Here is a 26064-nt window from a genome sequence, read left to right as displayed (position 1 = left end):
TTTTCCCTAAGAATCAAATGCGCATGCGCGAAACGGGAGCGCACTCCAAAACTAATACTGACTCCAAAATTATTGGGCATGCGCAGAATAACATGTGTGGGGATGACGTGGTTTGATGGCCGCCTATCGGCCAGAGTTTCAATTGGGTATGTAAAACATGTGACTAGGAAATTGGAAAAAAAAAATATAACGGGCTGAATTTGCAGAAGAAAAAAAAGATATTTATTACGGGGATAATTGTTTTTACAGACACATAAAAAAAAATGATGAATGAAACTTATATTATTTATGGCAAAAGATTATTACTGTTGATTGCAAACAAGGTAAGTTAACCTTCACTTTAATGTTATATAATGCTCAATCGCTAAGCTGATGGGGCAAAAATTCTGCTTGCTATAGACCCTCCATGTTCTTTAACCCCTTGAGCTATATTCATGTGAGTACTACATCACACAGTACTGTGTACTACAACAAGCACAGAGTCACATGTTGCGGCCCCTGCTGTCAGCTTAGAAAGCAGGAGATGCAACCTGGGGGCAGAAGACATCTGCTTTCATATGGTAAGGGAGGACAGATCGTGCTCCTTACCATATGTAGTCCGAACAACCATCGTTACAGAGAGTGACACTTGCTGACTTGTAATCTGGGCATATATGTATGAGAAAGAAATAACAGTAAAACAACTGAATATATGCTGTATATATGTGTGTGTGTATATATATATATATATATATATATGTGTGTGTGTGTATCTATATATATATATATATATATATATATATATATATATATACACAGTATATATATCAGTGCTAAAATAGCTAATAGTAATCACTGAGATTGTACTGTAATATCTCTTTTACTCTAGTGACAGCTCAGATGGTAGCATGCCAGGGAGCTCTGTTACATTTTTAACATATATAATGGGGCTGAACGATTAACCGCATATGCGGTTCTAAATCGCGATTAACAATTTAAAAACCGCAAGAGTACATGATGTTTAGCCCTGCCCCCTATGACGTACAAATGCCACTAAAGGTGCGTAGTAGCTGTCACGTGTCATACAAAGAGGCGCACATTAAAGACGTCACTATCAGGGAACGTCTATTTAACACTGTTCCTGCTCTATGGTACTGGATGTGTGTCACGGAATTGCAAAGGAAATGTCAGGAAGCGTCTAAACATCACAGGTTGCAGCAGCTGGTTGGTTCATATGTGACCATTAGCGTGACGTCATTTGGGTATAAAATGGATTGTGCCTGATGTAATGTGACGTGACATACGGTGTGTATATTTAATTTGGGATATGTTGTGACAGGATATAAGCTAAAATGTGTTACGTAATGTGACAAGGTATATAGTATTATATGTGACGGGGTATATATGTGACTGGGAATACAGTATTATGTGTGACTGGGTATACAGTATTATGTGTGACAGGGTATACAGTATTATGTGTGACAGGGTATACAGTATTATGTGTGACAGGGTATATAGTATTATGCGTGACAGGGTATATAGTATTATGTGTGACAGGGTATATAGTATTATGTGTGACAGGATATACAGTATTATGTGTGACAGGGTATATAGTATTATGTGTGACAGGGTATACAGTATTATGTGTGACAGGGTATATAGTATTATGTGTGACAGGGTATATAGTATTATATGTGACTGGGTATATAGTATTATGTGTGACAGGGTATATAGTATTATGTGTGACAGGGTATTCAGTATTATGTGTGACAGGGTATACAGTATTATGTGTGACAGGGTATATAGTATTATGTGTGACAGGGTATATAGTATTATCTGTGACAGGGTATATAGTAGTGTGTGACAGGGTATATAGTATTATGTGTGACAGGGTATACAGTATTATGTGTGATAGGGTATATAGTATTATGTGTGACAGGGTATGCAGTATTATGTGTGACAGGGTATATAGTATTATGTGTGACAGGGTATATAGTATTATGTGTGACAGGGTATACAGTATTATGTGTGACAGGGTATATAGTAGTGTGTGACAGGGTATACAGTATTATGTGTGACAGGGTATATACTATTATGTGTGACAGGGTATACAGTATTATGTGTGACAGGGTATACAGTATTATGTGTGACTGGGTATATAGTATTATGTGTGACAGGGTATACAGTATTATGTGTGACAGGGTATATAGTAGTGTGTGACAGGGTATACAGGCAGTCCCCAGGTTACGTACAAGATAGGGACTTTAGGTTTGTTCTTAAGTTGAATTTGTATGTAAGTTAGAACAGGCACTTTTTTTAGGTGAAACTCTAGCCAAACATTTTTATTTATTTTTTTTGGATAGCATAGGATAAAGTTTGTTTTGCTATCTGTGCCCCTGTTCAGAAAATTTCACATCACTTTCTGTCCTTGTGACAATTGGATTTTCAGTATTTTGGATTATCCTGGAAAGAAGGATTGTCGATAAAGCTCTATTTTCTCTGTATGTAAGTATGAGTTGTACTTAAGTCGGATGTCTGTAACCCGAGGACTGCCTGTATAGTATTATGTGTGACAGGGTATACAGTATTATGTGTGACAGGGTATATAGTATTATGTGTGACAGGGTATACAGTATTATGTGTGACAGGGTATACTTTATTATGTGTGACAGGGTATATAGTAGTGTGTAACAGGGTATACAGTATTATGTGTGACAGGGTATACAGTATTATGTGTGACAGGGTATATAGTATTATGTGTGACAGGGTATGCAGTATTATGTGTGACAGGGTATACAGTATTATGTGTGACAGGGTATATAGTATTATGTGTGACAGGGTATACAGTATTATGTGTGACTGGGTATATAGTATTATGTGTGACAGGGTATACAGTATTATGTGTGACAGGGTATATAGTATTATGTGTGACAGGGTATACAGTATTATGTGTGACAGGGTATATAGTAGTGTGTGACAGGGTATACAGGCAGTCCCCGGGTTACGTACAAGATAGGGACTTTAGGTTTGTTCTTAAGTTGAATTTGTATGTAAGTTAGAACAGGCACTTTTTTTAGGTGAAACTCTAGCCAAACATTTTTTATTTTTTTTTGGATAGCATAGGATAAAGTTTGTTTTGCTATCTGTGCCCCTGTTCAGAAAATTTCACATCACTTTCTGTCCTTGTGAAAATTGGATTTTCAGTATTTTGGATTATCCTGGAAAGAAGGATTGTCGATAAAGCTCTATTTTCTCTGTATGTAAGTATGAGTTGTACTTAAGTCGGATGTCTGTAAAGCGAGGACTGCCTGTATAGTATTATGTGTGACAGGGTATACAGTATTATGTGTGACAGGGTATATAGTATTATGTGTGACAGGGTATACAGTATTATGTGTGACAGGGTATACAGTATTATGTGTGACAGGGTATATAGTAGTGTGTGACAGGGTATACAGTATTATGTGTGACAGGGTATACAGTATTATGTGTGACAGGGTATATAGTATTATGTGTGAGAGGGTATGCAGTATTATGTGTGACAGGGTATACAGTATTATGTGTGACAGGGTATACAGTATTATGTGTGACAGGGTATATAGTATTATGTGTGACAGGGTATATAGTATTATGTGTGACAGGGTATATAGTAGTGTGTGACTGGGTATACAGTATTATGTGTGACATGGTATATACTATTATGTGTGACAGGGTATACAGTATTATGTGTGACAGGGTATATAGTATAATGTGTGACAGGGTATATAGTATTATGTGTGACAGGGTATACGGTATTATGTGTGACAGGGTATATAGTATTATGTGTGACAGGGTATACAGTATTATGTGTGACAGGGTATACAGTATTATGTGTGACAGGGCATATAGTAGTGTGTGACAGGGTATATAGTATTATGTGTGACAGGGTATACAGTATTATGTGTGACAGGGTATATAGTAGTGTGTGACAGGGTATACAGTATTATGTGTGACAGGGTATATAGTATTATGTGTGACAGGGTATACAGTATTATGTGTGACAGGGTATATAGTAGTGTGTGACCGGGTATACAGTATTATGTGTGACATGGTATATACTATTATGTGTGACAGGGTATACAGTATTATGTGTGACAGGGTATATAGTATAATGTGTGACAGGGTATATAGTATTATGTGTGACAGGGTATACGGTATTATGTGTGACAGGGTATATAGTATTATGTATGACACGGTATACGGTATTATGTGTGACAGGGTATACAGTATTATGTGTGACGGTATATTGTAGTGTGTGACAGGGTATACAGTATTATGTGTGACAGGGTATATAGTATTATGTGTGACAGGGTATATAGTATTATGTATGACATGGTATATAGTATTATGTGTGACTGGGTATATAGTATTATGTGTGACAGGGTATATAGTATTATGTGTGACAGGGTATACAGTATTATGTGTGACAGGGTATACAGTATTATGTGTGACAGGGTATATAGTAGTGTGTGACAGGGTATACAGTATTATGTGTGATATGGTATATACTATTATGTGTGACAGGGTATATAGTATTATGTGTGACAGGGTATATAGTATAATGTGTGACAGGGTATATAGTATTATGTGTGACAGGGTATACGGTATTATGTGTGACAGGGTATATAGTATTATGTGTGACAGGGTATACAGTATTAAGTGTGACAGGGTATACAGTATTATGTGTGACAGGGTATATAGTAGTGTGTGACAGGGTATATAGTATTATGTGTGACAGGGTATACAGTATTATGTGTGACAGGGTATACAGTATTATGTGTGACAGGGTATGTAGTAGTGTGTGACAGGGTATACAGTATTATGTGTGACAGGGTATATAGTAGTGTGTGACAGGGTATACAGTATTATGTGTGACAGGGAATATAGTAGTGTGTGACAGGGTATACAGTATTTTGTGTGACAGGGTATACAGTATTATGTATGACAGGGTATATAGTATTATGTGTGACAGGGTATACAGTATTATGTGTGACAGGGTATACAGTATTATGTGTGACAGGGTATACAGTATTATGTGTGACAGGGTATATAGTAGTGTGTGACAGGGTATACAGTATTATGTGTGACAGGGTATACAGTATTATGTGTGACAGGGTATATAGTATTATGTGTGACAGGGTATACAGTATTATGTGTGACAGGGTATACAGTATTATGTGTGACAGGGTATATAGTGTTATGTGTGACGGTATATAGTATTATGTGTGACAGGGTAGACAGTATTATGTGTGACAGGGTATATAGTATTATGTGTGACAGGGTATATAGTAGTGTGTGACAGGGTATATAGTATTATGTGTGACTGGGTATATAGTATTATGTGTGACTGGGTATATAGTATTATGTGTGACAGGGTATACAGTATTATGTTTGACAGGGTATATAGTATTATGTGTGACAGGGTATACAGTATTATGTGTGACAGGGTATATAGTAGTGTGTGACAGGGTATACAGGCAGTCCCCGGGTTACGTACAAGATAGGGACTTTAGGTTTGTTCTTAAGTTGAATTTGTATGTAAGTTAGAACAGGCACTTTTTTTAGGTGAAACTCTAGCCAAACATTTTTTTTTTTTTTTGGATAGCATAGGATAAAGTTTGTTTTGCTATCTGTGCCCCTGTTCAGAAACTTTCACATCACTTTCTGTCCTTGTGACAATTGGATTTTCAGTATTTTGGATTATCCTGGAAAGAAGGATTGTCGATAAAGCTCTATTTTCTCTGTATGTAAGTATGAGTTGTACTTAAGTCGGATGTCTGTAACCCGAGGACTGCCTGTATAGTATTATGTGTGACAGGGTATACAGTATTATGTGTGACAGGGTATATAGTATTATGTGTGACAGGGTATACAGTATTATGTGTGACAGGGTATACTTTATTATGTGTGACAGGGTATATAGTAGTGTGTGACAGGGTATACAGTATTATGTGTGACAGGGTATACAGTATTATGTGTGACAGGGTATATAGTAGTGTGTGACTGGGTATACAGTATTATGTGTGACATGGTATATACTATTATGTGTGACAGGGTATACAGTATTATGTGTGACAGGGTATATAGTATAATGTGTGACAGGGTATACGGTATTATGTGTGACAGGGTATACGGTATTATGTGTGACAGGGTATACAGTATTATGTGTGACAGGGTATACAGTATTATGTGTGACAGGGTATATAGTGTTATGTGTGACGGTATATAGTATTATGTGTGACAGGGTAGACAGTATTATGTGTGACAGGGTATATAGTATTATGTGTGACAGGGTATATAGTATTATGTGTGACAGGGTATATAGTAGTGTGTGACAGGGTATATAGTATTATGTGTGACAGGGTATATAGTATTATGTGTGACAGAGTATACAGTATTGTGTGTGACAGGGTATATAGTATTATGTATGACAGGGTATACAGTATTATGTGTGACAGGGTATATACAGGAAGTGCAGAATTATTAGGCAAATGAGTATTTTGACCACATCATCCTCTTTATGCATGTTGTCTTACTCCAAGCTGTATAGGCTCGAAAGCCTATTACCAATTAAGCATATTAGGTGATGTGCATCTCTGTAATGAGAAGGGGTGTGGTCTAATGACATCAACACCCTATATCAGGTGTGCATAATTATTAGGCAACTTCCTTTCCTTTGGCAAAATGGGTCAAAAGAAGGACTTGACAGGCTCAGAAAAGTCAAAAATGGTGAGATATCTTGCAGAGGGATGCAGCACTCTTAAAATTGCAAAGCTTCTGAAGCGTGATCATCGAACAATCAAGCGTTTCATTCAAAATAGTCAACAGGGTCGCAAGAAGCGTGTGGAAAAACCAAGGCGCAAAATAACTGCCCATGAACTGAGAAAAGTCAAGCGTGCAGCTGCCAAGATGCCACTTGCCACCAGTTTGGCCATATTTCAGAGCTGCAACATCACTGGAGTGCCCAAAAGCACAAGGTGTGCAATACTCAGAGACATGGCCAAGGTAAGAAAGGCTGAAAGACGAACACCACTGAACAAGATACACAAGCTGAAACGTCAAGACTGGGCCAAGAAATATCTCAAGACTGATTTTTCTAAGGTTTTATGGACTGATGAAATGAGAGTGAGTCTTGATGGGCCAGATGGATGGGCCCGTGGCTGGATTGGTAAAGGGCAGAGAGCTCCAGTCCGACTCAGATGCCAGCAAGGTGGAGGTGGAGTACTGGTTTGGGCTGGTATCATCAAAGATGAGCTTGTGGGGCCTTTTCGGGTTGAGGATGGAGTCAAGCTCAACTCCCAGTCCTACTGCCAGTTTCTGGAAGACACCTTCTTCAAGCAGTGGTACAGGAAGAAGTCTGCATCCTTCAAGAAAAACATGATTTTCATGCAGGACAATGCTCCATCACACGCGTCCAAGTACTCCACAGCGTGGCTGGCAAGAAAGGGTATAAAAGAAGAAAATCTAATGACATGGCCTCCTTGTTCACCTGATCTGAACCCCATTGAGAACCTGTGGTCCATCATCAAATGTGAGATTTACATGGAGGGAAAACAGTACACCTCTCTGAACAGTGTCTGGGAGGCTGTGGTTGCTGCTGCACGCAATGTTGATGGTGAACAGATCAAAACACTGACAGAATCCATGGATGGCAGGCTTTTGAGTGTCCTTGCAAAGAAAGGTGGCTATATTGGTCACTGATTTGTTTTTGTTTTGTTTTTGAGTGTCAGAAATGTATATTTGTGAATGTTGAGATGTTATATTGGTTTCACTGGTAAAAATAAATAATTGAAATGGGTATATATTTGTTTTTTGTTAAGTTGCCTAATAATTATGCACAGTAATAGTCACCTGCACACACAGATATCCCCCTAAAATAGCTATAACTAGGGCGGAGTCAAGCCACGCAGGCAGATGGCAGCGTTCTGAAAGAGCTCCTCAACCCCTAAGTAGTGTAATGAGACTATATTAAATTATCTGAACTTCTCTACAATTATTTTTGAAAATCTGGGCATAATAAGTCTATCCTCAACTCCCGGCAAAACATCAGGTAGCTCCACAACAGTTTTCAACAAACCACATGTGCGGCCGTTACCGGCTCAGGCGTATCAACTCTGCCCTCACCGGCGTTAATCCTCCCAGTGCAACGGAGCGGCACATGGACATCGCCACTCGACAGCTGAAGCAGCGATAACCCTTTCTACTGACCGACCGTTCAGGGTGAGTCAGTCAGCAGCATAATTTGCCGCGCGGTGGCCATAACTGCAGAGCCTCAGTGCGCACTTCACAAATATTACCCGCTCCCACACACCTGCGATTAACTGGCTCTAACACTGGTGCTGCTCCTGCTCGCACATAAAGCAGACACCATAAGCACAGAATCTGAAGGAGGGTAGTGGTCTGCACATTACCGCTGATGAGGGGCTTCATGAGGGTTTTGAATACACAGCGGCCATCTTAACCACAGAACTTGTGAGGGAGAGAACAACAGCCGCAGACACTTCACCCAAAGAGCGGCGCAGGGAATAAACTTTTACACAAAGGCTAAAACACAGTGCAGGTTTAAACACAAGCAATAAAGGGGGCTGAGAAAAATATTAGAGAACAGTTAATAAAAAGATAATAAAGGCGCCCAACCATACCACCATTATCACTAACCCTGTAGTGACACAGAAGTCATTAAACAGAAGAAGGGGCTTACAGCTGAGCTAGACTTGCACTAATTACTCAGCAGAAATACAACAGCAACTGTTTTGCCCACAACATACAACTTGCCACTTTGCACTGTACTTTATCTATCCACATGAACAATATGGGACATAGATACAATTGATTTCTTAAAAGGCCTGACCTCCCCTAAGAATTTTTACCTCAGCAGTGAGAAAACTGAGTGATGCCTTGCAAAAAACAAAAAAAAACTGATAAGAATACCCCTGCTCGCCCAATCAGCAAATACTTAAAACAAATTGATCAGCCACCCACACACCTCCTAGATAACATGGATGCACCGCAGAGTGACCAAAATGTAAACACCACGGCCACGGAGGTACAGACCCAACATATAATCACAAAAGAGGACCTACGGCATCTATCCTCCAAAGAAGATATTAAAAATGCAGTTAAAGAGATGCGCAATTTATTTAATGATCTGAGAAAGGACATTTCAGCATTAGACTCCAGAATCTCCCAAGTAGAAGCTGAACAACAGGAACAATCCAACTCAATAGATCATATGGACTCAGATATCAAGGGCCACTCAGAAATAATACAACAAATGTCTGACAGAATTGAGGACCTAGACAACAGGGGACGTCGTAACAACCTCCGCTTTAGAGGAATATCGGAAACCATACACCCCCCTGCCATAGATGGGTACCTCCAGAGCCTGTTCCGAACCCTGAAAGACTCCCCTTCTTCGCCAGATATTATACTGGAACGTGCGCATAGAGCGCTCAGGGCCAAACCTCCGCCTAAGGCTCCCCCCAGAGACATCATTGTCCACTTCTTAAATTATAAAGATAAGGAAGAAATCCTCAGATGCGCTCGACTCAAGCACCCAGTTCATCATGCAGGAGAAGAACTACAAATTTTTTCTGATCTTTCACCCACCACCCTTCAGAAGAGAAGAGAACTGGGCCACATCACATCTAAACTCAGGGCCCACAAAATTCAATACCGGTGGGGCTTTCCAGTGTCCATAATAGCTACTCATCAGAACAAAACAGCGGTGTTTCAACCGGGATCGGATGAAAAATTGTTTCTGGAGGGTCTTTCTATAGGCTCTGCTCCATCACAACGGGTCCCAGCTCATGAAACAGCTGGGTCTACCACTTGAACTCTCAAACAGTAACTTGGAATATAGCTAGAATATGGTTCTTGAGGCACTCAACCTCGAACAAATATTACGTATCCTTTCTGTTGTTGAATTTTCTTTTGTCAGTATTAAGTTTCAATGTTGAACCAAAAATGTGTTTATTGAAGTTCCTCTTATTTTAGGCCACTGACGTGTTAGGGGTGTGTATAGATCTACAAGATCTACATACTATTACCTTTTCATAGGCTATAGTAAAAAACAGGTTGCAAACCACACTCTGAACAATAGAGAGACCTATATATCATGCCTAAATCACAATCCGAAATGGTTTTATAACCACCCTTAACTCGGTACGTTCTATAATAGGGCACTGGTATGGACCTGTTGGCCCAGATAACTAATTACTTTAGCCTAGCCGATGAAAATGTTTATTACTGTTGTTTGTTGACATTCTCTCTTCCAGGAAACTTTTCTAACATTGATGACCTCTTTGTTTATATCTGTGTATATTGTTACAACTTTGCTCTCCCCACGGACCCCTGGTCGGTATAGCAAATATGTAAACTCCCTATTACCTCACCCCAGTGTCTCCTCCCTCCCCTCCTCACCCCCAAATATACCCCCTCCTACCTCCCTTTTCCCTCCTAACCCTTAATCTACCCTCCCCACCGCACTAAAGAAACCGGCCAACCCCCCACATGCCCAGGACAATTGATTTTCATATTATTACAAGTTCAGAATACATCTTACAAACAATTTTCTCTGCACTAGCTTGGGGGTTACTACCCCAACCAAACTACTTCTTCTTTTTTCTCACTTGCACTTTTTTTTCTTTCTTCTCTCCTCGCTCTAGATTCTTTTTTTTTTCTAAATATCTCTCTTGTCTTCACCTCTCAGGCTTCTCTAGCTATTTTATTCTAATTCCTACTCTTTTTACCACAACTCTCACCTTTTTGACCTCTTTCCCCTCCCCAAGAGCCCTCCTATAGACTTTATCCCTTCCTTCTTCCCCCTCTCCTACCTTTTTTTTTTTTTTTTAAGATGACTCAACGATCTGGCAGGCGTGGCGCACACAACCTGAAGCTAACGACTGTCAACGCCAAGGGGCTGAATAACCCAGGTAAGCGATCTATCGCCTTTAGAGCCCTAAAAAATGCATATAGCCACGTACAGTTTTTTCAGGAGACACATTTCCAAAAGGGGAGGGAACCGAAGTGGTTCAATTCACAATACCCTACAGCTTATTTTGCCTTGGGACACTCAAAAAAAAGAGGTGTGGGCATTTTGCTCCACCATTCACTTCCCTTAAAAACCTCAAATATAGTGAGGGACCCAGAGGGCAGATACCTGATAGTAGTAGGAACACTATATGGACATCCAATCACTCTGGCTACACTATACTGCCCTAACACTGACCAACACACCCTGGTAACCAAAGTTTCAAAACTCCTCCTAGATCTATCAAAAGGAACAGTCTTCCTATCTGGAGACTTTAACCTAGTCATGAACGCCCAACTTGATACATCAAATGGCACCACTAGTACTCCCCCCAAAATACTAAAATCGGTGAAAAACTCAATTATAAATGTTCAGCTCCATGACATTTGGCGTACCTTACACCCATCAGAAAAGGACTATACATACTTCTCGCCCCCACACAACAAGTATTCCCGTATAGATTACTTTTTCACGGACTCAAATGGCCTAGACATGGTTACCGATTGTACAATCGGCCCGATAACTTGGTCGGACCACGCACCAGTCACTTGCACAGTACAATTTCCAGACTTCCCACCCACATCCTATATATGGAGACTAGATGATTTTCTACTCAGCGACCCTATTATCAAATTAGACATCCATAAAGCACTTGAGGAATACTTTGCAAATAATAACCCTCAGCACACATCGCTTTTAAACGTTTGGGACGCGCACAAATGCGTCATCAGAGGCGAGTTCCTTAAACATAAGGCACGCCTAAACAAACAAAGTAGGCTAAGACACACACAACTTTTACAAACCTTAAAACATCTAGAAGAATCGCACAAAAAAAACCCGTCGGACACAACCACCAGGGACAAACTAGACACGGCCAAAAAAGACCTTAACACATACCTCCTGGAGGTTTACCAACGCAAATTTCTATATATGAAACAACAATACTATGAAGGAGGCAATAAGCCTGGGAAATTGTTGGCTAGGGCAACACGCAGAAAGCAGCTAAAGACACATGTTCACCACTTACAAACCCCAAGTGGGACAATAATAAAAGGGAGCAAACCTATAGCCAAATTGTTCCACTCTTACTACCAAACACTGTACAATCTAAAAACGACCTCGGATATATCAGACTCAATAGGAGATCCCCTTAGCAGGGAATCTCTGATAGATCAATATATTGCCACTCTAGACCTACCCCAGCTAGAGCCAGACCAAAGAGACGCTTTAGACTCTAACATCACTATAACAGAGCTTCAACAAGCTATTAAAGACTTCCCCAGTGGAAAAAGTCCAGGTCCAGATGGCTTTTCAATAAAATATTATAAGTCTTTTGGCGCCACATTAGGCCCTTTGATGACCCGACTCTTCAATAATTTGATTGAGGAACCATTACTCCCTAATACTATGCTTGAGGCACACATTGCGGTAATACCTAAGCCGGGCAAGACCCCTGATTCCCCAGCGAACTTTCGGCCTATCTCCTTACTTAATTTAGATATAAAAATCTTGGCTAAAATACTAGCAAATCGTCTTAACAAATATCTTGAAGGCCTCGTCTCCACTGATCAGGTAGGTTTTATACCTGGCAGGGAGGCGCGTGATAACACCAACAAGGTTCTTCAAGTTCTGAATTTTGCTCAGGTCGAGGGGGTGCCTATGGCACTCTTCTCGACTGACGCGGAGAAGGCCTTCGACCGTGTTGATTGGCTCTTCCTGCGTCGGGTTATGATGGCTATGAACTTTGGAGGCCCTTTTATCAATATGACATTTGCCTTGTACTCAGCCCCTAATGCCCGGATCAGAGTGAATGGCACATTATCTGACACATTCACTATATCGAATGGAACCCGACAGGGGTGCCCACTGTCTCCCTTACTTTTTGCTCTCTCGATCGAAACATTAGCCCAGAAAGTTCGACTTAATCCTAACATCACGGGAGTCCGGATAGGTGACACGGAACACAAACAAGCGTTATACGCTGATGATGTTCTATACACTCTTACCAACATCGATTCGTCAGTCCCCGAACTACTGTCAGAGCTTTCGACATATGGAAAGCTCTCCAATTTCCATTTAAACCTTTCAAAATCCGAACTCCTTAACATCAATGCCCCGTCGGATCTTATTCAATCACTAGCAATAAATTATAAGGTTCCCATAGCATCTAACAAATTGAAGTATCTTGGAATATACCTATCTGCAAAATCCTCAGACTTATTCAAAAATAATTATCTTACCCTCCGCAAAGATATAATTAATGATCTATCCTCATGGAGGAACAAAAAGCTATCCTGGCTGGGAAAAATAGGCCTAATTAAAATGAACATCTTACCCCGAATCCTATATATTATGCAAACGGTGCCAATACATCTACCAGCAGACTTCCTCCCCCATTTACAAAAATCACTAGAACAATTTATCTGGACGGGTGTTAGACCGAGAATACCTAAGAGGACGCTATACCTCCCTAGGGATAGAGGGGGACTGGGGTTTCCCGACTTGACATTGTATAGAAAGGCCATTCTCTTACAAAGGTTGACAGAATGGGCGCATAACACTAATCAAAAACAGTGGGTCAAGATAGATGGACAGATCATACATTACAAAAACGTAGCCTCCCTGGCCTGGATCCCGGCATCAAAACGCCCCAAACTGCTAAACAAATATCACTTAACGACAGAGACACTCTTCGAATGGGACAGATTAATTTCTACTAGTACACATATTTCCACTCTCTCTTCACCAATGACACCCATCTTGGAGAATCCAGAGTTACCTTATAGTGATCTAAGTAAGCGCATGTGCTCTCCCCACAGCTTGAGACAGGGCATATTACACTTTGCACTAGTGGAAGGCAGATTACGCACACATCAAGACATGATAGAGTCATATGGGAACATATTCACATCTTGGCTACGATATCATCAATTATCACACTTTTTAATGCACCACAAAAACAAAACCGAATTTCTTAGAGAACTCACTCCTTTTGAAACCCTATGTACTGGACTTACCCCGCCAAAGAGACTGATTTCAAAAATATATAAATTACTACTCTACCCCCCAGACATTCAACTTCCATCATACACTAGATTATGGAACAGGGACCTTAACAATACAATTGACGAGGAGGAATGGCTAAAGTCGATTAGACTGGCCATGAGATCCTCGGTCTCAGCCATTGTCCAAGAAATACACATCAAGTTGTTGACTAGATGGTACTACACGCCTGCCAGACTCCATCAGTTCTTCCCAGCAACATCCGCACTTTGCTGGAGGGGGTGCGGTGAGACGGGCACGCTTATACATGTTTGGTGGGCTTGTCCTAAACTGACAACTTTTTGGGAGACTGTCATAAGTGAAATGACGAAAATACTCAAAATACCCATCCCATTTACACCCGATACAATACTATTTCTGCATCTCCCTGGCACATTGAATAGACATGAACAAGCCCTTCTTCTCATTATGCTCACAGGAGCAAAGAAGCTTATACCCAGACACTGGAGGTCGGGAGAGGTTCCCACTCCTGCTGAATGGCGCTTGGCTGTAGATGAGTTGCTGATCCTGGAGAGGTTGCACTATTATATGTGCGGCCACCTGGAGCAGCACGACATGATGTTAGCTGCCTGGAACCCCATACCAATACACACTCCATAACTAGTCTTTCCCAAGGCCAGATTTAACATTTCAATAAATGTGGCCAAGGCTGGGCCATTGGAATATTTTTTTTTTTTTTCCTTCCAACCCATTCCCCCCCCCTCTCAATCCTTTCCTTCCCCTCCTCCTCTTCTATCTATACAGACTGCTTCAACCTTCTCATCAGACTACTACTACTTTTTCTTATGTTGTGCTCTCCTCCATCTCCTCCCCTGGAGCAAGCTTGCTGTTGTATCTTGAATCATTTTTGTCCAGGATGATAGGAGGAGGGAATATGTAATGGTTTGTTAAAAAATTTTGAAAAACCAAGCTTTGTTTAATTTAAAATCCTACATTTGTACTCTTGCCACTTATTCAGACCCTACATTTAGGCAACCTGTGGGTCATATGGACTATTTGGGGGAATTTCCCTCATGTCAAGAATATGAGCTGGACATTTTCACTCAGTAAAAAGAAAAGACTCCACCTTAATTTTGCAAGGGTACTAACTCTGATATAATTGTTTGTTTTGGAAATTGCTTTATTTATCAGAATTGTATGTTTGAACTCACAATAAAGCTTGTTGGAAAAAAAATAAAAAAAAAAGCTATAACTAAAAACAAACTAAAAACTACTTCCAAAACTATTCAGCTTTGATATTAATGAGTTTTTTGGGTTCATTGAGAACATGGTTGTTGTTCAATAATAAAATTAATCCTCAAAAATACAACTTGCCTAATAATTCTGCACTCCCTGTAGTAGTGTGTGACAGGGTATATAGTATTATGTGTGACAGGGTATACAGTATTATGCGTGACAGGGTATATAGTAGTGTGTGACAGGGTATATAGTATTATGTGTGACAGGGTATATAGTATTATGTGTGACAGGGTATACAGTATTATGTGTGACAGGGTATACAGTATTATGTGTGACAGGGTATACAGTAGTGTGTGACAGGGTATATAGTATTATGTGTGACAGGGTATATAGTATTATGTATGACAGGGCATACAGTATTATGTGTGACAGGGTATATAGTATTATGTGTGACAGGGTATACAGTATTATGTGTGACAGGGTATATAGTATTATGTGTGACAGGGTATATAGTATTATGTGTGACAGGGTATACAGTATTATGTGTGACAGGGTATACAGTATTATGTGTGACAGGGTATATAGTAGTGTGTGACAGGGTATACAGTATTATGTGTGACATGGTATATACTATTATGTGTTACAGGGTATACAGTATTATGTGTGACAGGGTATACAGTATTATGTGTGACAGGGTATACAGTATTATGTGTGACAGGGTATATAGTAGTGTGTGACAGGGTATATAGTATTATGTGTGACAGGGTATATAGTATTATGTATGACAGGGCATACAGTATTATGTGTGACAGGGTATATAGTATTATGTGTGACAGGGTATACAGTATTATGTGTGACAGGGTATATAGTATTATGTGTGACAGGGTATATAGTATTATGTGTGACAGGGTATACAGTATTATGTGTGACAGGGTATACAGTATTATGTGTGACAGGGTATATAGTAGTGTGTGACAGGGTATACAGTATTATGTGTGACATGGTATATACTATTATGTGTTACAGGGTATACAGTATTATGTGTGACAGGGTATATAGTATTATGTGTGACGGTATACAGTATTATGTGTGACAGAGTATATAGTATTATGTGTGACAGGGTATAGAGTATTATGTGTGACAGGGTATATAGTATTATGTCTGACAGGGTATACAGTATTATGTGTGACAGGGTATACAGTATTATCTGTGACAGGGTATACAGTATTATGCATGACAGGGTATACAGTATTATGTGTGACAGGATATACAGTATTATGTGTGACAGGATATACAGTATTATGTGTGACAGGGTATATAGTATTATGTGTGACAGGGTATATAGTATTATGTGTGACGGTATACAGTATTATGTGTGACAGGGTATATAGTATTATGTGTGACAGGGTATACAGTATTATGTGTGACAGGGTATATAGTAGTGTGTGACATGTTATATACTATTATGTGTGACAGGGTATACGGTATTATGTGTGACAGGGTATACGGTATTATGTGTGACAGGGTATACGGTATTATGTGTGACAGGGTATATAGTATTATGTGTGACAGGGTATACGGTATTATGTGTGACAGGGTATACAGTATTATGTGTGACAGGGTATATAGTAGTGTGTGACAGGGTATACAGTATTATGTGTGACAGGGTATATAGTATTATGTGTGACAGGGTATGTAGTAGTGTGTGACAGGGTATACAGTATTATGTGTGACAGGGTATATAGTAGTGTGTGACAGGGTATACAGTATTATGTGTGACAGGGAATATAGTAGTGTGTGACAGGGTATACAGTATTATGTGTGACAGGGTATACAGTATTATGTGTGACAGGGTATACAGTATTATGTATGACAGGGTATATAGTATTATGTGTGAAAGGGTATACAGTATTATGTGTGACAGGGTATACAGTATTATGTGTGACAGGGTATATAGTATTATGTGTGACAGGGTATACAGTATTATGTGTGACAGGGTATATAGTATTATGTGTGACAGGGTATATAGTATTATGTGTGACAGGGTATACAGTATTATGTGTGACAGGGTATACAGTATTATGTGTGACAGGGTATATAGTAGTGTGTGACAGGGTATACAGTATTATGTGTGACATGGTATATACTATTATGTGTTACAGGGTATACAGTATTATGTGTGACAGGGTATATAGTATTATGTGTGACGGTATACAGTATTATGTGTGACAGAGTATATAGTATTATGTGTGACAGGGTATAGAGTATTATGTGTGACAGGGTATATAGTATTATGTCTGACAGGGTATACAGTATTATCTGTGACAGGGTATACAGTATTATCTGTGACAGGGTATACAGTATTATGCATGACAGGGTATACAGTATTATGTGTGACAGGATATACAGTATTATGTGTGACAGGATATACAGTATTATGTGTGACAGGGTATACAGTATTATGTGTGACAGGGTATATAGTATTATGTGTGACGGTATACAGTATTATGTGTGACAGGGTATATAGTATTATGTGTGACAGGGTATACAGTATTATGTGTGACAGGGTATATAGTAGTGTGTGACATGTTATATACTATTATGTGTGACAGGGTATACAGTATTATGTGTGACAGGGTATACGGTATTATGTGTGACAGGGTATACGGTATTATGTGTGACAGGGTATATAGTATTATGTGTGACAGGGTATACGGTATTATGTGTGACAGGGTATACAGTATTATGTGTGACAGGGTATATAGTAGTGTGTGACAGGGTATACAGTATTATGTGTGACAGGGTATATAGTATTATGTGTGACAGGGTATGTAGTAGTGTGTGACAGGGTATACAGTATTATGTGTGACAGGGTATATAGTAGTGTGTGACAGGGTATACAGTATTATGTGTGACAGGGAATATAGTAGTGTGTGACAGGGTATACAGTATTATGTGTGACAGGGTATACAGTATTATGTGTGACAGGGTATACAGTATTATGTATGACAGGGTATATAGTATTATGTGTGAAAGGGTATACAGTATTATGTGTGACAGGGTATACAGTATTATGTGTGACAGGGTATATAGTAGTGTGTGACAGGGTATACAGTATTATGTGTGACAGGGTATACAGTATTATGTGTGACAGGGTATATAGTATTATGTGTGACAGGGTATATAGTATTATGTATGACATGGTATATAGTATTATGTGTGACTGTGTATATAGTATTATGTGTGACAGGGTACATAGTATTATGTGTTACAGGATATACAGTATTATGTGTGACAGGGTATACAGTATTATGTGTGACAGGTTATATAGTAGTATGTGACAAGGTATACAGTATTATGTGTGACATGGTATATACTATTATGTGTGACAGGGTATACAGTATTATGTGTAACAGGGTATATAGTATTATGTGTGACAGGGTATATAGTATTATGTGTGACAGGGTATACGGTATTATGTGTGACAGGGTATATAGTATTATGTGTGACAGGGTATACAGTATTATGTGTGACAGGGTATACAGTATTATGTGTGACAGGGTATATAGTAGTGTAGTAGTGTGTGACAGGGTATATAGTATTATGTGTGACAGGGTATACAGTATTATGTGTGACAGGGTATACAGTATTATGTGTGACAGGGTATGTAGTAGTGTGTGACAGGGTATACAGTATTATGTGTGACAGGGTATATAGTGTGTGACAGGGTATACAGTATTATGTGTGACAGGGAATATAGTAGTGTGTGACAGGGTATACAGTATTATGTGTGACAGGGTATACAGTATTATGTGTGACAGGGTATACAGTATTATGTATGACAGGGTATATAGTATTATGTGTGAAAGGGTATATAGTATTATGTGTGACAGGGTATACAGTATTATGTGTGACAGGGTATATAGTAGTGTGTGACAGGGTATACAGTATTATGTGTGACAGGGTATACAGTATTATGTGTGACAGGGTATATAGTATTATGTGATACAGGGTATACAGTATTATGTGTGACAGGGTATACAGTATTATGTGTGACAGTATATAGTATTATGTGTGACAGGGTATACAGTATTATGTGTGACAGGGTATATAGTATTATTTGTGACAGGGTATATAGTAGTGTGTGACAGGGTATATAGTATTATGTGTGACAGGGTATATAGTATTATGTGTGACAGGGTATATAGTATTATGTGTGACAGGGTATACGGTATTATGTGTGACAGGGTATATAGTATTATGTGTGACAGGGTATACAGTATTATGTGTGACAGGGTATACAGTATTATGTGTGACAGGGTATATAGTAGTGTAGTAGTGTGTGACAGGGTATATAGTATTATGTGTGACAGGGTATACAGTATTATGTGTGACAGGGTATACAGTATTATGTGTGACAGGGTATGTAGTAGTGTGTGACAGGGTATACAGTATTATGTGTGACAGGGTATATAGTGTGTGACAGGGTATACAGTATTATGTGTGACAGGGAATATAGTAGTGTGTGACAGGGTATACAGTATTATGTGTGACAGGGTATACAGTATTATGTGTGACAGGGTATACAGTATTATGTATGACAGGGTATATAGTATTATGTGTGAAAGGGTATATAGTATTATGTGTGACAGGGTATACAGTATTATGTGTGACAGGGTATATAGTAGTGTGTGACAGGGTATACAGTATTATGTGTGACAGGGTATACAGTATTATGTGTGACAGGGTATATAGTATTATGTGATACAGGGTATACAGTATTATGTGTGACAGGGTATACAGTATTATGTGTGACAGTATATAGTATTATGTGTGACAGGGTATACAGTATTATGTGTGACAGGGTATATAGTATTATTTGTGACAGGGTATATAGTAGTGTGTGACAGGGTATATAGTATTATGTGTGACAGGGTATATAGTATTATGTGTGACAGGGTATACAGTATTATGTGTGACAGGGTATATTGTATTATGTGTGACAGGGTATACAGTATTATGTGTGGCAGGGTATATAGTATTATGTGTGACAGGGTATACAGTATTATGTGTGACAGGGTATACAGTATTATGTGTGACAGGGTATTCAGTATTATGTTTAACAGGGTATATAGTATTATGTGTGACAGGGTATACAGTATTATGTGTGACAGGGTATATAGTAGTGTGTGACAGGGTATATTGTATTATATGTGACAGGGTATATAGTATTATGTGTGACAGGGTATATAGTAGTGTGTGACAGGGTATATAGTATTATGTGTGACAGGGTATATAGTATTATATGTGACTGAGTATACAGTATTATGTGTGACAGGGTATACAGTATTATGTGTGACAGGGTATACAGTATTATGTGTGACTGGGTATACAGTATTATGTGTGACAGGGTATATAGTAGTGTGTGACAGGGTATATAGTATTTTGTGTGACAGGGTATATAGTAGTGTGTGACAGGGTATATAGTATTTTGTGTGACAGGGTATATAGTTTTATGAGAGACAGTGGAGGGCAGCATAGCCCGTAACATACTTAAGAATTAAGGCCCTTAGGAGTGAGCTGCTGTGAAGTGGCAACAATGTTGCATTTTTGTGGGTGGGTACAGGGCTCACCTTTAAGAAGCCAAGCTACAGGCCCCAAACCCTCTTTCCAGCTTGTCTTCATAGCTTGCAGGATCTTCATTGTCTGGTTAAGCAGTCTGCTGCAGCATGGGCTGTTTTTTAAAGTCTTCAGAACACCTGTGAAGATTGATGAGTTGGAGGAGTTACTGATCGGAGTCCCACCATCTCCGGTGAGTCGTACCCCGATCTTTCCCCCTTACTCTGCAATTTAAGGGTAGTGGGGGGACCTGGGCTATAGGTACAAAAAAAATTATAGCTATTACCCCGTGGTTAGCAGGCCGATGGCAGCCGCTTGTTTGACCTGGCCTGTTAATGTCTTATTTTCCAGGAGGCCCATCTTCTCCCTCCCTCCCTCCCTCCCGGTCAGTCAGTGTTGGGCCTGGTGGTCGGGCCTGGGGGTCTGGCTAGGGGTCAGGCCTTCTCCTGGTGTCCCTTAATAAGTTTTAACAACCCCTGATGCGTGTCTCTAGGGTGGATCGTTGGCGGGAGCGAGTCTGAGCATTCATACTTGCCTCCGCCATCGATACGTTGTCCACGAAGTCCGGGCCTGCAGGCGTTGGTCCCCCTTTAGTGGTCGCGACTTTTGGCGGTTCTTCTCCTCCTGGTCGTGGGCGGCTTCGGGCGAATCTTTGGCCATGCGGGCGGCGGCATCTATTGTCGATGGTGTCACTTCCAGTCTGGGTGCTTCCGGTGATGTCACTTCTGGTGACGTCATTTCCGGAACCACCATTTAGGATCGGGTAACAAAGCGGGTAGGATCGTCTCCTCCTCCGGGGTCCCCAGGTAAGAGAGGAGTGCCTCGGAGGGGGGACACGAGGCCCGCTGGCGGGGGAGCGCAGCGAGGCTCAGGGGCTCTGCGCTCGCAGGCAGATGATTTGCGTGCAATGCCTGGGGGGCATGATGTAGGGTGCACGGGAGCATTTGCCGACCAGAGGCTGTGGTTTAGGTGATAAGGAGGGTACTTATGAGCAGGCCACAGGCCTGACCGGGGGTTTCCTTTGTTTATCACCCGATTGATTTAGATAGTCAGCCTTTTATTTGGCAGTCAGTCAGTGAGGATTGGGCGCAAGGCCCTGCTGTTGGCGGCCAATTGATGCCTAGTAGGAATTACGCCATGTCATGTTGCGGTGTATGAGAAACACATCACGTAGGGCACGCAGGCATTCCTGGGGTACCCCCTGTGGGTTGTATTTAGGGTAACAATTAATGTTTTGACCAGGAAGGGCTCTGGTGCTTGGCCTAGTTTAGGCTCCGCAATGGAGATAGCACAGGACAGGGCTTCTCCAGACTGGTGTAGTTGTGAATGCAGTGTCTGAATCACAAGAGAGTGGCATGTCTGATTGTATGGAACAGTGTGTGGCGCAGTGCGCACTGTTCTTGGTACAGGGGGACTAGATTCTACTTTGACTGTGGCTGGGGGGTCCTTGTCCTCTCCCCGTGGTACTCCTCTCTCGCAATTCTCATTTCAGGAGAGCATGGAATCGCAAGAAGTGGTGAATCTCATGGAGCCACAGAATGCTTGGGTGCCAATGCAGTCCAGTCCAGGTGGTCGTGGCAAGGAAGAGTACAGCTGCCCCTCTTGGAACTGGTGAGACCATTTTATCTTTCAGGCATAGGGGCTTTAGTTCATCTTCGGATGATTTTGAGTCTGAGTGAGTGATAGGTCCCTGAGGTCGGAGGCTAAAAGGCAGAAGGGAATGTATAAGATGATCCTCCCCTTCTCCCCTGGTTCCTCTCGCTAGAGCCCCGTGTTCCATTGCAGACACCTCCCGCGCCAGCGGGGGTGGCTGTCCCTGGGGCGACAGCTGGGCGTACAACGGCCATGTATGGGGACAAGCACAAGCGGCCCTCATTAAGCCTGCTCGAGCATCTGAAGTCCAAAACTGTTAGACGCATTCAAGAGGGTAAATATGTGCATAGGTTTGAACTTTCGGCCAAGGTCTATCACCAGAAAGAAATGGCGGTGTTACGTCACTAAACTTCCCGATCGGGCTCTGAATATCCTCAAATATCAAGAGGCCATCTAAACCGCTTACGAGCGGTTTCGGGAAGGGGCATGGTGGGATTATGACGTCGCGTTCGGCGATAGATGGTTGGTAATCCCCTCCTAATTTCGGCGACGTAGATTCCTGGTTAGGGGCACAGTTGGGGCCTGAAAAGCCTTTTTTGACCCGGGTAGGTCTCTGCTGGGCCTCCTGGCAATCGGGCACCTTAGCGCTCTCAACGGCGTCCCACAGGTATTGCTGCACAGTTCCAGAATAAGCTCTGCCCCAAAGGGCCGGCGTGTGTTTTTTGCCACGTGAGTAAGTATCGCTGGATGGCCACTCTGGTTGGAGTGTAACAGATCCCACGATGTGGGCCGGTCGCAAGAGGAGCCTAGTTCCAGTTCCAAATCTTTCACTGCTGGAAAGGGTGGCCACCCCACTGAGGGTAGCCGTAATTTGAAAACGATTGTTTCTATCCGGATAGGAGGGTGGCTGCCTTGCTAGGCAGCGGCCTCCGCCAGGGTTTCATTATCCCCTTCAGCTTCGCAGTAGAGGGTTTCCCTGTTCGGAGGAATCCGAAATCGGCATTCAAATTTCCTAGCGTTGTGAGGAAAAAGATGGACAAGGAGATTGCTTTGGGCCGCATGGCTGGCTCATTTGTGGAGATTCCGATTCGGGGGTTGGTTTCTCTCTCCTCCTGGGGTTGTTCCTAAAAATGAGCTGGGTAAGTCCCGGCTCATCCAGCACCTTTCCTTCCCTAAAGGGAGGTCGGTCAACAACGCTATTTCCCCTGAGCTCAGTTCGGTTCACTACCAGTCCTTTTATGACGCGTTAGCACTGGTATGGAGGGCAGGGGCTGGGGCCCCTTTCTGGCAAAACTGGATGCGGTATCAGCATTTTGGCTGCTTCCCATTCACCCCTGCTCCTTTTGCCTCATGGGATGTTGGCGTGAGGGCAAGTATTTTGTGGACGAAAGCTTGCCTATGAGCTGTTCTATATCAAGTGCTCATTTTGAAGCCTTCAGAGCTTCTTACACTGGGCCATCTCAGTGATTGCTGGTTTTGAGGGCCTGGCACATTGCCTGGACGATTTCCTGCTGCTTGGATATGCTGGATACGCTGAGTGCGCTTTCCTGATGAAAGTGATTCGATTTTTGCTGGCCAGAATGGGTGTCCCTCTGGCGGAGGGTAAGACCCAGTGCCTTTGCATGGGCCTTACCTTTTGGGTATCAAGATTGACTCATCGTTAAGCAGTGTCATTTGCTACAAGATAAGATTGCCCGTATGGTGGGTACGGTTCTGGAAATCGGGTCCTTTGTTTGTTCCATAAAGGATCTCCAGACAATGTTGGGTCTTCTGAATCTCGCCGGTAGGATTATTCCTATAAGCAGAATGTTTCTTCGGCAGCTCGAAGGGCAGTCGTGCGAGGAGCGGTCCCAAGCGAGTGAGTTTTGCGTAATGGGAACAATTCCTGAACCATTTTAATGGGATCTGCTTATGGCGGAAGACTGTTTCTTGCAACATGGTAATTCAGTTGTTCACTGATGCGGCAGGGTCTCACGAGTGTGGATCCTTCTTGTCCGGTCACTGGAGTGCCGGCCCATGGCCTCGGTCATGGGTTCCAAGGGGCTTGTTAAGAAATTTTGCCTGTTAGAGCTCTTCCCCATTATTGTTGCCTTCGAGGTCTAGCGTGAGCAGCTAAGGGATCAAGAGGTCGTGTTCTGGATGGATAACATGAGCGTCGTTTTGCTGTTAACATGCTATTGTGGGGTTCTCCCCCGGTAGTGCGGTACCCTCGCCTACTGGCGCTGAATTGTCTGCACCCGGCGTCCAGAATAGAATTGCTGATGCGCTCTTTCATTTTCAATGGAAAGCATTCTATGCATTGGTTCCTCAGGCGGACATTAACGGAGTCGTTTGTTCCAATTATCTATGGCAGGTAGCGCAGGTGGGAGATCTTTGATTGCCATGATCCGTTTTTCGCTGGCCCCCTCTACTTGGACCACTTATGGGAAGCATTGGTCTAAATAGATCACCTTCTGTGATAGGACGAGCCGGCCATCTTGTGATGTTGTCCAATGGGGTCCTTAGGAATGGATCAATGGGCTTAAAGGTAATGGGGTTTTTCTAAAGGGTCAGTCGGCTCTCGGCTGACTGCCGTGTCCTTCTTCTGTAAACTTTATGGCCTCTCGGACTCTTCAAGAACCTTCCTGGTCGGGCAGGTGTTGAGGGGCTGGGGGCGTATGGTGCCCAGAACAAGGGATGTTAGGGAGCCCATTACCATCAAGAGATTGATGTTCCTGTGTCAAACTGTGCCTGTGGTGTGTTCTCCTGCCGACAAGGGTACCCGTTCTCCGCTGTCTTTGGGCTGGCTTTTCACGGGGCACTTAGGGTGGGGGAATTGTACCCCCCCTTGAGGAACAAGCCCGGGGGTCTGTAGGCCTCCCACGTCAAGAACGACGAGTCATATGTTCTAATATTCCTCTCCAGATCAAAGACAGACCAAGAAGGTAAAGGAGTTGGACGTCTTTATCCGCCACGAGGGCTCAGTTTGTTGCCCAGTCAGGCTGCTAAGGACCTATATGGACGTGCATCCGGAGGGTCCATTACAATTTCTGGTTCATGAGGACGGTTCCCCGTTGACCAGATTTCAATGCAGGAGAGGCCTGAGCTGGGCAGCATAGAAAGTGGGCCTTGACCCAAGGTTCATTGCCCCCACTCCTTCAGGGTTGGAGCGTCTACCACTGCCGCGGGTTTGTGTTGGTCTGCCGACCACATTAGGGCGTTGGGGAGATGGAGGTCTAAGAGATACATGTTGTATGTTAGGCCATTAACTATGTGAATGTTTTGTTTTCTCATGTTGCGATGTTCCCAGTTAACTGTTGTTTCTTTACAGGGCCGAGAGATGGTCCACTGAGACTGCTGATCGTGGGTCACTCCTACATTCACTGGGTGGAGCTGAGAGCGATCGCGAGACCTGATGGGCAACAGCTGGGACACCCCCCCCCCCATTGGGTCACTGTTAGGTGGCTAGGTTGTAGGGGTTTGAGTTGGCAGGATCTGTATGGGTTGCTGCACGGGGCATTGCACAGGTGGGACAAACCCCAAGTTATGATCATTCACGCACGTGCTAGTGATATGAGGCT

General features: G+C 41.9%; 1 long non-coding RNA gene across 1 annotated transcript; it reads left to right on the top strand.

Annotated features, from left to right (window-relative positions):
* The first annotated feature begins 1139 nt into the window (after positions 1-1139).
* Positions 1140-25836, top strand: LOC128655506 (uncharacterized). The gene is made up of 3 exons (XR_008401831.1): positions 1140-1284; positions 10874-10952; positions 25815-25836. It is a non-coding gene; the product is annotated as an uncharacterized LOC128655506 (long non-coding RNA).
* Positions 25837-26064: the final 228 nt, after the last annotated feature.

This window comes from Bombina bombina, chromosome 4 (assembly GCF_027579735.1).
Source record: "Bombina bombina isolate aBomBom1 chromosome 4, aBomBom1.pri, whole genome shotgun sequence".
NCBI classification, from domain to species: domain Eukaryota; kingdom Metazoa; phylum Chordata; class Amphibia; order Anura; family Bombinatoridae; genus Bombina; species Bombina bombina.
The sequence above is the reverse complement of the archived record's forward strand: the minus strand, read 5'-3'. Positions and strand labels throughout refer to the sequence as shown.